The sequence below is a fragment of the Conger conger genome, chromosome 14, assembly GCF_963514075.1.
Source record: "Conger conger chromosome 14, fConCon1.1, whole genome shotgun sequence".
NCBI classification, from domain to species: Eukaryota; Metazoa; Chordata; class Actinopteri; order Anguilliformes; family Congridae; genus Conger; species Conger conger.
In genome coordinates this window covers 14,115,623-14,124,750 of record NC_083773.1, presented here as the reverse complement: position 1 = coordinate 14,124,750, position 9,128 = coordinate 14,115,623, and positions in this window count along the sequence as shown.

The following is a 9,128-nucleotide window of genomic DNA, read 5'->3' as shown; positions in this document are numbered from 1 at the left end:
TCTGACGCTGGGAGGTTCTGTTTGGGAGACATTCCCGTCCCTGTCTGGGACTCTGGCTGCACGGAGCAGCTGCCTGCGCCTGGGCATGTGGCCCAGCCTGATGACATCACAGCGCTGGAAGTTCAGATAGCCCAGGCAGTTCTGGTTACTTCCATTCTCTTTCTTTTCACCCACTCCCTCTATTTCTCACTTTCTCCTTGCACCCATCTATCTCTCTCACACAGAAACAATGCTATTGTTCTCTCTTCAGACTATCTTTATGAGTGTTTCAACAACTGCAGACCTTTTTCTGAAGGATTCTGGAAAAAAATACTGTTTTATATCGTTATATTTTCCCCTGATCCAGTCTTATGGAGGCCCTCCTTTCTCTGGTTGATTACTTTTCATTCAGACCCTCTTGCAGCTAGTGTTTTTTTTTTTTTTTTGTGTGGTTTGTCTAGATTTTTCATTTTATCTTTATCTTTGCCTTTAATTTAAAATAGAACCACATTGCAAGAGTACTAGAGAAAGAACATTTTTTAAAGTTAATAATAAAAATACAGATAATTTGTTTTGAGCCTATTCACTGCCACGGGATTGCAAAATAATGGCAATTTTGGAAACCACATGCAGTAACTAGTGCACACATGCACAGATCGGGGTGGAGGAGAGTAAACCATGGATGCCTGAATGGCCAACAGAGATGGCTTGAGCAATGACCACCACTCCCTTAGGCATCACGAAACCAGTGGTCTTACCCCTGCTGCAGGGCTGTCTGCCACAGTTTGAATGGGCCAGATTCCATCCGGAACCGTGGCACTAATACGCTGCAAGTGGTACTTTTACCCTGCAGCCCTCTCTGTATTTTTAAACAGACATTAAACTATATTACAACAATGCCATTTCATAAGTTAATCCTTCTATTTCAAGTCAACGAAAGCATTGGGACAAAATATGTTTTGCATACCCTTTACATATGATGAGTGCATGAGTCTGCAACATCATTCATGACTCATGGTCATTCAAGCTTCTGTCACTGCTTCTTTCACAGTTGATGTGTGCTTGCTGGGATTTCAGACTTCAGTTTCGTTTTGAGCAAGTGAAAAACATGTTCAGTTTACAGTTTTTTACAATCGTTTTCACACTCAATACCATGTCCTCTTTTTCCAAACTCTTCACACAGTGGGCTTTTGAAACACACACCTGAGCACGTCAGTTAACCTTTGGTGCAAAATGCACTTCAACCACCAAAACACTTAATATTTCACCCAAAAGTGACTCATGCTGCTATAACTATAGCATATGCTTTCTCCCATAAGACTACTTTGTCACTCAATGTTCAATGAACTATAAAACACAAACATCTTGGAGCATTGCTAAATACATATATTATGTTTCCCTTTCCTCTATTTTTGCATCCACAAATATTTCAAGCCAAGTAGCGAAATAAACTTTTGATCTGTTGGTTTGCCTCTCACAATAGATGTCATGACTGAGTGTGGCAGTAAACTGTAAATTAATGAATGTTTTACTATATTGGAAACCCAGAATAACAATTTTTACTGTGTAATGTAAAACAATATATGACAAAGAAACAAATCACAAAAGCATCAGTATTTACAGGGTTTACAGTATTTTCTGTTCTCACAATGCAATATACTGTAATTCAGAAAAGAAAAAGACAATACAATCAATTACCAATCAAATACCATCCATCCTGTCCTCTGCATTTGGCCATAGATTTTCATCAACATCACTCCGAATGTTATCTCTTGCTATACACCGAGGAAAACATCTTTTTGCGTGCCTTATCCAGCCCTGGATGTGTTCCACTGTTATGTCCATACACCCAGCAGCCATTGCATCTAGAAGTGACATCTGTTCATGTGGGCGGTGGTCCTAAACCTTCACATATACCTTCATAAACTTCATATTGGTATCTGAGTTCCTTGACACCCTCAGAGTTCCTGTCAAAGGGGACAGTGTACAACTGTTTCATCCTGATCTGATGTTTCCGTAGCACTCTTGAAATGGTTGTAGTGCTTACACTGTCAGTGTTTGGAAATATTTTGTTGTCTGCGATTATGTTGTTGAATATTTCTCTTAGCCTGATGCTGTTGTTGACAATGACCATCCCAACTATTGTATCCTCCTGTTGAGGCGTAAACATTCTTCCCCTTTCCCCTGTGTGACTGTGTGAGGAAACCACTGGGTCCTGTAGTGAGTCAAAGACAAATGTGCACTGATACATCTGCTTTTTCTGGAGACACAGTACTGCTGTAATATACACGTCAATTGAACTCCTTCAGTCAGAATGCTGCAAATACTGTATAGTACCTGTTGGTTTGCCTGAACATCCTCACTATTGAAGCCACTGTGGATCTAGGCAAGTTTGGTTGAACCCTCAATCTGCTTCCCTCAGGGACAGACCATGATTTACCACATGATCAATGACTGTGGCTCTGATTTCATCAGACACAACTGTTCTTGCTCTTCCGCGACGTCTTCTTCCTCTGCCTCTGGTTGCATCCATTTTCCCCACCAAGGCTAAAGAATGCAAATGCCAATCCAAAGGTGGCCCCTTTTGTATATGTGGTAACGGGGCACAAACAACAAACACCTAGGATAGGTTGTTCACTGAAATGACAGCCAGGTGTTTCAACAGTACATATACAGCAGTAATAGTGGAAAAATCTCTTCAGTGACAACTACATCTATATTTACCCTATATACATGCACATTTCAATGCAAGTATGATCACTTTTGTGTAGATGGTAACAAGGCTGTAAACAAAAAATAAAATGAATAAACTGAATAAACTTTCTGCTCAAATCAGAATGATCTGTCTTACGTATTTCAAGCATATAGTTTCATTTTTCTGCCAAAATGCAGCATATTTCCTTCCACAATGATCAGAATTTTATTGGGTTTTGAACTGAAAGTTAACTGTTTTGAACAGAGTATCTAAATGTCTGCAAAATTTGCTGTATTTGTACAAACATTTGCTGGTAGTGAACACTGACTGAGAGAGGTATTCATGAATTTAGGAAGAAGTAGTGATTGAATGCCTTTAGTATCAAAGCAATGCAAAAATATCCACAGTTTAGTTTGCATAGTCTATTGATATGGTGAATGTGTTAAGTGTTTTGAAAAAGTGGACATGGTATTGAGACAAGTGTGAAAACGATTGTAAAAAACTGTAAATCTGGTGACTGACTTGGCCAGCTCAAACCCTTTCACCTATTCTTCCCATGGTGCTTGGTCATTTTTGCTGTATGTTTTGGATTGTTGTCTTGCTGCATGATAAACTTCTGTCCAATGTGTTTGGTGGCATATTCATGAATATTATTGGACAATATGTTTCTGTACCCTTCAATTGGTATTCTCTTGCTGCCATCGGTGGTTGCATCCTCAATAAAGACCGCTTGGTTCCAGATCCAACCATTCAGGCCCAAGCCATCACACTGCCTCCACCATGTTTGAAAGATGAACTAGTATGCTTCAATTGAGGGTTCAGACCAGTCCCTCTCTTTCGCCATTCTTTTACCTTTCCATCACTCTTTTGTCTCATTCTGTCCATAAAATGGGTTTCCAAAAGTCATAAGAATCATCTTTGTATTTATTTTTAAATAAAGTCTCGCCTCTGTTCTTGGTGCTAATTTGCCTGTCTCTTGTCATCACTTTCTGATGTCTTCAGTGGACAGTCTGATCACTGGTAATTTCTCAAGTAGTTATTGTCTGAAGTAGTTAGTCTTCTTTACATAAACATAGACATTCTGCAAATGCTCTAATTGATTGTTTCTTTACGTTCATCCTCTCAATAGCTTTTTTGGTTGTCATATTAATTTCTCTGGTCCTAATCTGTAGTTTTAGCTTTTAGCTCATACAGTAGACTCTACAAACACTTCCAAAGGGCATTATTAATCCCCATGGCTTTGCATGTTGCAATAAGTAGATATGGATATTTGGTGTATGTATGTGGCTTGGACATTATTTTACCGAGAGTACTACAGTAAATGTGAGAAGTAAATGAAGAAATGTGTGCAATATCAATGGAGCAATGTGCGGTTAAGGGCCTTGCTCAAGTGCCCAACAGCTGCAAGGATCTTATTGTAGCTACAACGGGGCTTGAACCACCGACTTTCCAGGTCCTGGAGATGGACCTTATCCACTATGCTGAGAGGACCATTGCAAATCAATAATTCTGTTAACCAAATGTTCATGAATTTTGAGATGTGCTTTGGATTGTTGTCCTGCTAAAAGTAGAAAATATTTTGTGGCCGGGTTTGACATTCCTGGCTGTCGGGACCAGATTTCTGGCCATAGTTTCTGGGTAATTAATGGAAATCATGATTTAGTTGACCTTTTGAATGAGCCCATAACAAGACATGCTGTCTTCTGACAACAAACCCATTTTGGTGATTTTTAGTTTCTTCTGTCCATAACTCCTGGTTCCAATGAAAGTTATAATGCAATTTGAAAAACAGCCAGATGTTTATTTCTGTTGAATGCTCTCAATAGAGGCTTTTATTGCAACCCTTTCAAAAATCCTATTAGCATGAAGGTGATGTCTGATAGTAGTTTTGGAGACTTTGTGTTCCCAAGATGCAAACAAGTTTTGTAGATCTCCAACTGTGGCTCTTGCATCCACTATACCAGGCAGGTTTTACCATTGGGCCAGTGGTGTTAAGCTTAATTATTGACCACATGGAATGTGGCATTTGTATATATCCTCCTGAGGATCAAACCTTTGATCTTTGCCTTTCCCCATGGTGATGGAGGATAGTACAGTAGCACGTTAATACAGATTTATTTTTGTTGAATTTTAATTTATGGAATTATAGTTAATGGTGTAATAATCATGACATGTATGTAAAAAGTATGAATCCTCTACCAATTGCTGAGATCATAAAGATTTATAATTTTATTGCTTATTATTCTAGCTCCTCTTGTGCAGAGAAGCACTACTGGCCTGCCTGCCACATACCTGGCTAATCTGATCTATACAGAAAATTGTATTAACTAACATAATGCAGTTATCAGATTGAGCTGTTTGTCCTGAAATCCACAGTGAAATATCTGTTCTATTGCATCATCCAGTATTGCTCAATAACAGATAAACGTATTTCTATACTTTGTAGCCCTGCTCTGTTGATGTAAACAGTTTTCCAAACCAGGTGGTGCACAGATGAAAAATATTAATTAATAGCTTTCATATTTTGATATTTCTGCATTAGAATACAACATAATCTTGAGACCATTACAATTATTACATTTAAAGAAATAAATGTTTTCTTTATCCAAATTATATTGCAGGAACAACTTCTTTAGCAACCACCTTCTCTAGTAAGAGTCCTCATCCAATTTGGTTCTTAACTCAATTCATAGTGCTGCAGAACATGATTTCTGTAGGCATAACGCTGAAGACAACGCTAACATTAGCCTCTGTAAATCAGAGAAATCGGTTCAGCTCTTACTGAGCTAGGCAAGTTGACATATTATTGGCATTTGGCAGACACTCTTATCCAGCGCGACGTACAGTTGATAGACTAAGCAGGAGACAATCCTCCCCTGGAGCAATACAGGGTTAAGGGCTTGTGGCTACACCGGGATTAGAACAACAGACCTTGCATGTCCCAGTCATTTACCTTAACCACTACGCTACAGGCCGCCCAATATGTAACATCTATGCATGCACAGCAATTGTGTATAGTTTCTTTTTATGCCATACCTCATAATCTTGAAAAACCTCCTGCTTGCTTTTATTATTAAATTAAACCTGGCTGTAGCATTACGTAAATGTTCCCAGAACGCAAAAGGTAATGACGCTCAGGGACCGAGTGTGTCTCTACCGCCCTCTGCTGGGCCTCCCGTTCAACCATTCACCACAAATTACAGACCTCCTGAATAATTTCCGTCAACTGCCATCTTTCCTGACAGTCCAGTCAATGCTTCAGATGTCAGAACAACGGCAAGTCACTTTGCAGGAGAACGATACCACTCAGCAGTAGGGGATGGATTTATTGTATCTGGTATATATAGTTACCACTATCAGCAGTCTTTGTGTGCAAAATATTGTATTTATCATTTTTAAACCACTCTGGACTGCAAGCACTGAACGTACTTAAGGTTTTGAACCCTGTCCACTCGATGAACTACAAAGCTCCTGTAAATGAATACAGGTGGCCATGTTCCCACTCGACTCTGTACTACCCACGTAGAATGGTTTTGAAAAATATGCATGGTGACTGCATAGTGAAGAATACCCTCTTGCATGGTAATTTAAATGTTTTTTTGGTCCTGCACTGCCTTTGCGCAATGAGCTGAGATGTTGCGGTTTCTCACTCATTTCTAGCCGTCAAGTCAAATTCTGCTCAAATCAGAATCACTTTGGTCACTCCACTTCTGATGTGAATCTCAAGGTTGCTGACAGATGTTTGGCAGGCTGCATTTGTGACGTGGATTAGTGGGAGTCACAGAACGTAAACAGCAAGAATGTCTCTGGTATACATTTCACCATGACTGGACGCAGGTTTTATCCCCAACCCAACGGCAGAGTAGAAAAGGGCTGTCTGAGGTTAACTAATGCATTAAAAGGTTCAACATGCTGGCTAAAAAGATGGAGAGCTGCGGGATAAAATGTGGTTTAATGTAGTGGGAAAGGTGTTGTGCTTTTAGTTCTAATGACGCACAAACAAAACACTTTATTTAATTTAGGTAGTGCAGGCCATGTAAACTCATGGCTCTTTCACATTCTAATTCCTGTTGTAAGGGTTGATTTTGGTGTGGGTATTATAAATGAAAGAAATTGTATTGTCATTTGAATGTCACTATATGAAGATCATACAGTTTTCTTAAAGTATATTCAGTTTAGCTATTCAGCATTACCACTCTTTTTTGCAAGTGGGAGAATCTGCTTCACTCATTCTCTTCTGCTTTTTTCTCTCTCTTACTTTCTCTCTCATATATTACACACTCACACTCTCTCTATTTCTCTCTCTCGTGAAGGGTTTGAAGATATATCATTAGTGTGCCTTTGCCCATTTAGAGTTTAATCTCAAACTATTGATAGATTTTTGGGGAACAAGCTCACGTATGGCGTGTTTCACAAGGAAACCAAACAAACAGGACAGAGGCCAAGTCCAGCTGAGAGACACACTGAGTTAGCTAGCTTCCAAACAGCCCGACACTGCATCAATTACACTGTAGCCTGAGGCCGCAGGCGCCACTGTGTTCTACAGTAGCCTCATAACTCAGACACAGTCAACGGAGGCCATGTCACTACAGGGTGCTCAGATACAGGAACCATTATGGAAGATGGAGACTTTGCACCCGGAAAGGGAATACGCTTTGCCCTGAGGTAAGGCGGTTTCTCCAACATAGGGCCAGCTAAATTCTCCAGTAGTGCAAGTCTTGTGCCGGTTGGAAACAAACCACATGCAACAGTAGGTATTTTCTACTGGCACAAAGGTGATGCATAGATGGCATTTATGGAGATGTTTTTATTTATTATTCACTATGCAGCATACGGAATGTAAGCCTTTGGCCCTGTGATGTCTGTGTATGAGACATTGCTTAATCCTTTATACTTTAGGTTGTGTGTGTGTGTGTGTGTGTGTGTGTGTGAGTGAGAGAGAGAGAGAGAGAGAGATGTCTGCCTGTGTGTGTATGTACAGTATGTGTGTGTATTGGCCATAGCATACAAAAGTACATGCACATTTATATATTTACACTACAGTGAGCTCCATAATATTTGGGACAAGGACATATACTGTATTCTGAAATGAGGGGACTGTATTAAAACTGCTGTAATTTCTACATGGTAGAATCAAAATGTATAAAAATACACTTAAATAAAAGCTGAATCAGCATGTTATCCGCATGTTAATTGTTTGATTGAACATCTAGAATTGTGAGCCACATCAAGAAAAATAATATCTTTGTCCCAAATTATGGAGCTCACTGTGTATATTTATTCAATTCACATTATAAAATTCCTATTGTTGACATATACTTTCTTCTGTAGCACATTGCCCTTGCCCTATTTCCAGCTCTATTTACTTAATCAAAACTTTCATGTAATTAATCATGCACTGTGTGTTTGACTCCTATGACATTACCGATTGTGGGTCAGGTGTGTTTTCTATGGTGCACTTTTCCCTAACTGTTTTAGGCTATGACCTTAGCAAGAGTAAACATTTTTGTAATATTGAAAAACAGTGGTTCATTCTGTTTGTATCATAGACATTGTGAGGACCTTCTTTGTTGCACAATGCATCAAGTAATTTGGATCAGGAATTTGACAGTAAAATAAATAAATGATAAGAAGAGGGACATAAGATCAGAATGGGCAACTCTTCCAGAGACAATCCTACAGCTCTGATCTGCAGGGAGCTACAGCTTGCTGCACCCAGTACTGAGTACACATTGAGTGCACATTTAGTTCTGAGCATACACAGTAATGAGTACAGATACTTGTCTTGCCTACTTCTGTGTTGTGATTCTGGGTTCTTTGGTCCTGACACCTCATAGGAATTTGTAATAAAAACATTTGATCCAAAACAAATACCATGAATAACTATTCTTCAACTATAATCTGTTATCCCAACTATAAATCTGTTTCTACCAATTGGAATACCCATTTGAATATCACTGCAGCAACCGACATCATTTTAGGAGAGCACTGACAAGCAGACTTCTCTGGCAAGGTTCATTTTTGGAAATTACATTACTAATGACAGGGGCGGAATTCAAATTCAGGCATACTATTCAGCCCTGGCACAAAAGTCACAGATAAAGCCTCGGTCACACTTAAGAGTCAGAAACTCACCCTCTTTTATGTACCGATTCGTCATTCATTGCTCTGGTAACACACACATGCACTCAAAACAAAAGCATAATTAATTCAACCTTACACTCTATTAAAATATCATTTCTGATTTTATTCTGTGCAGTGGCTTGCCGTTCAGTAGAACAATAGGTCCTCTTGGAGATTAAGAAGCCTGTGGAGACATTTTGACCGTTTGGCCCTGTGAAAATTACCATACCAATGTACGACACTGCCATGATAATAAAGTCAGCAGAGACATGCCGGCATACATTCTGAACACACAACCCAAGTCCCTTCATTCCCTGAATGAGAGAAAGAA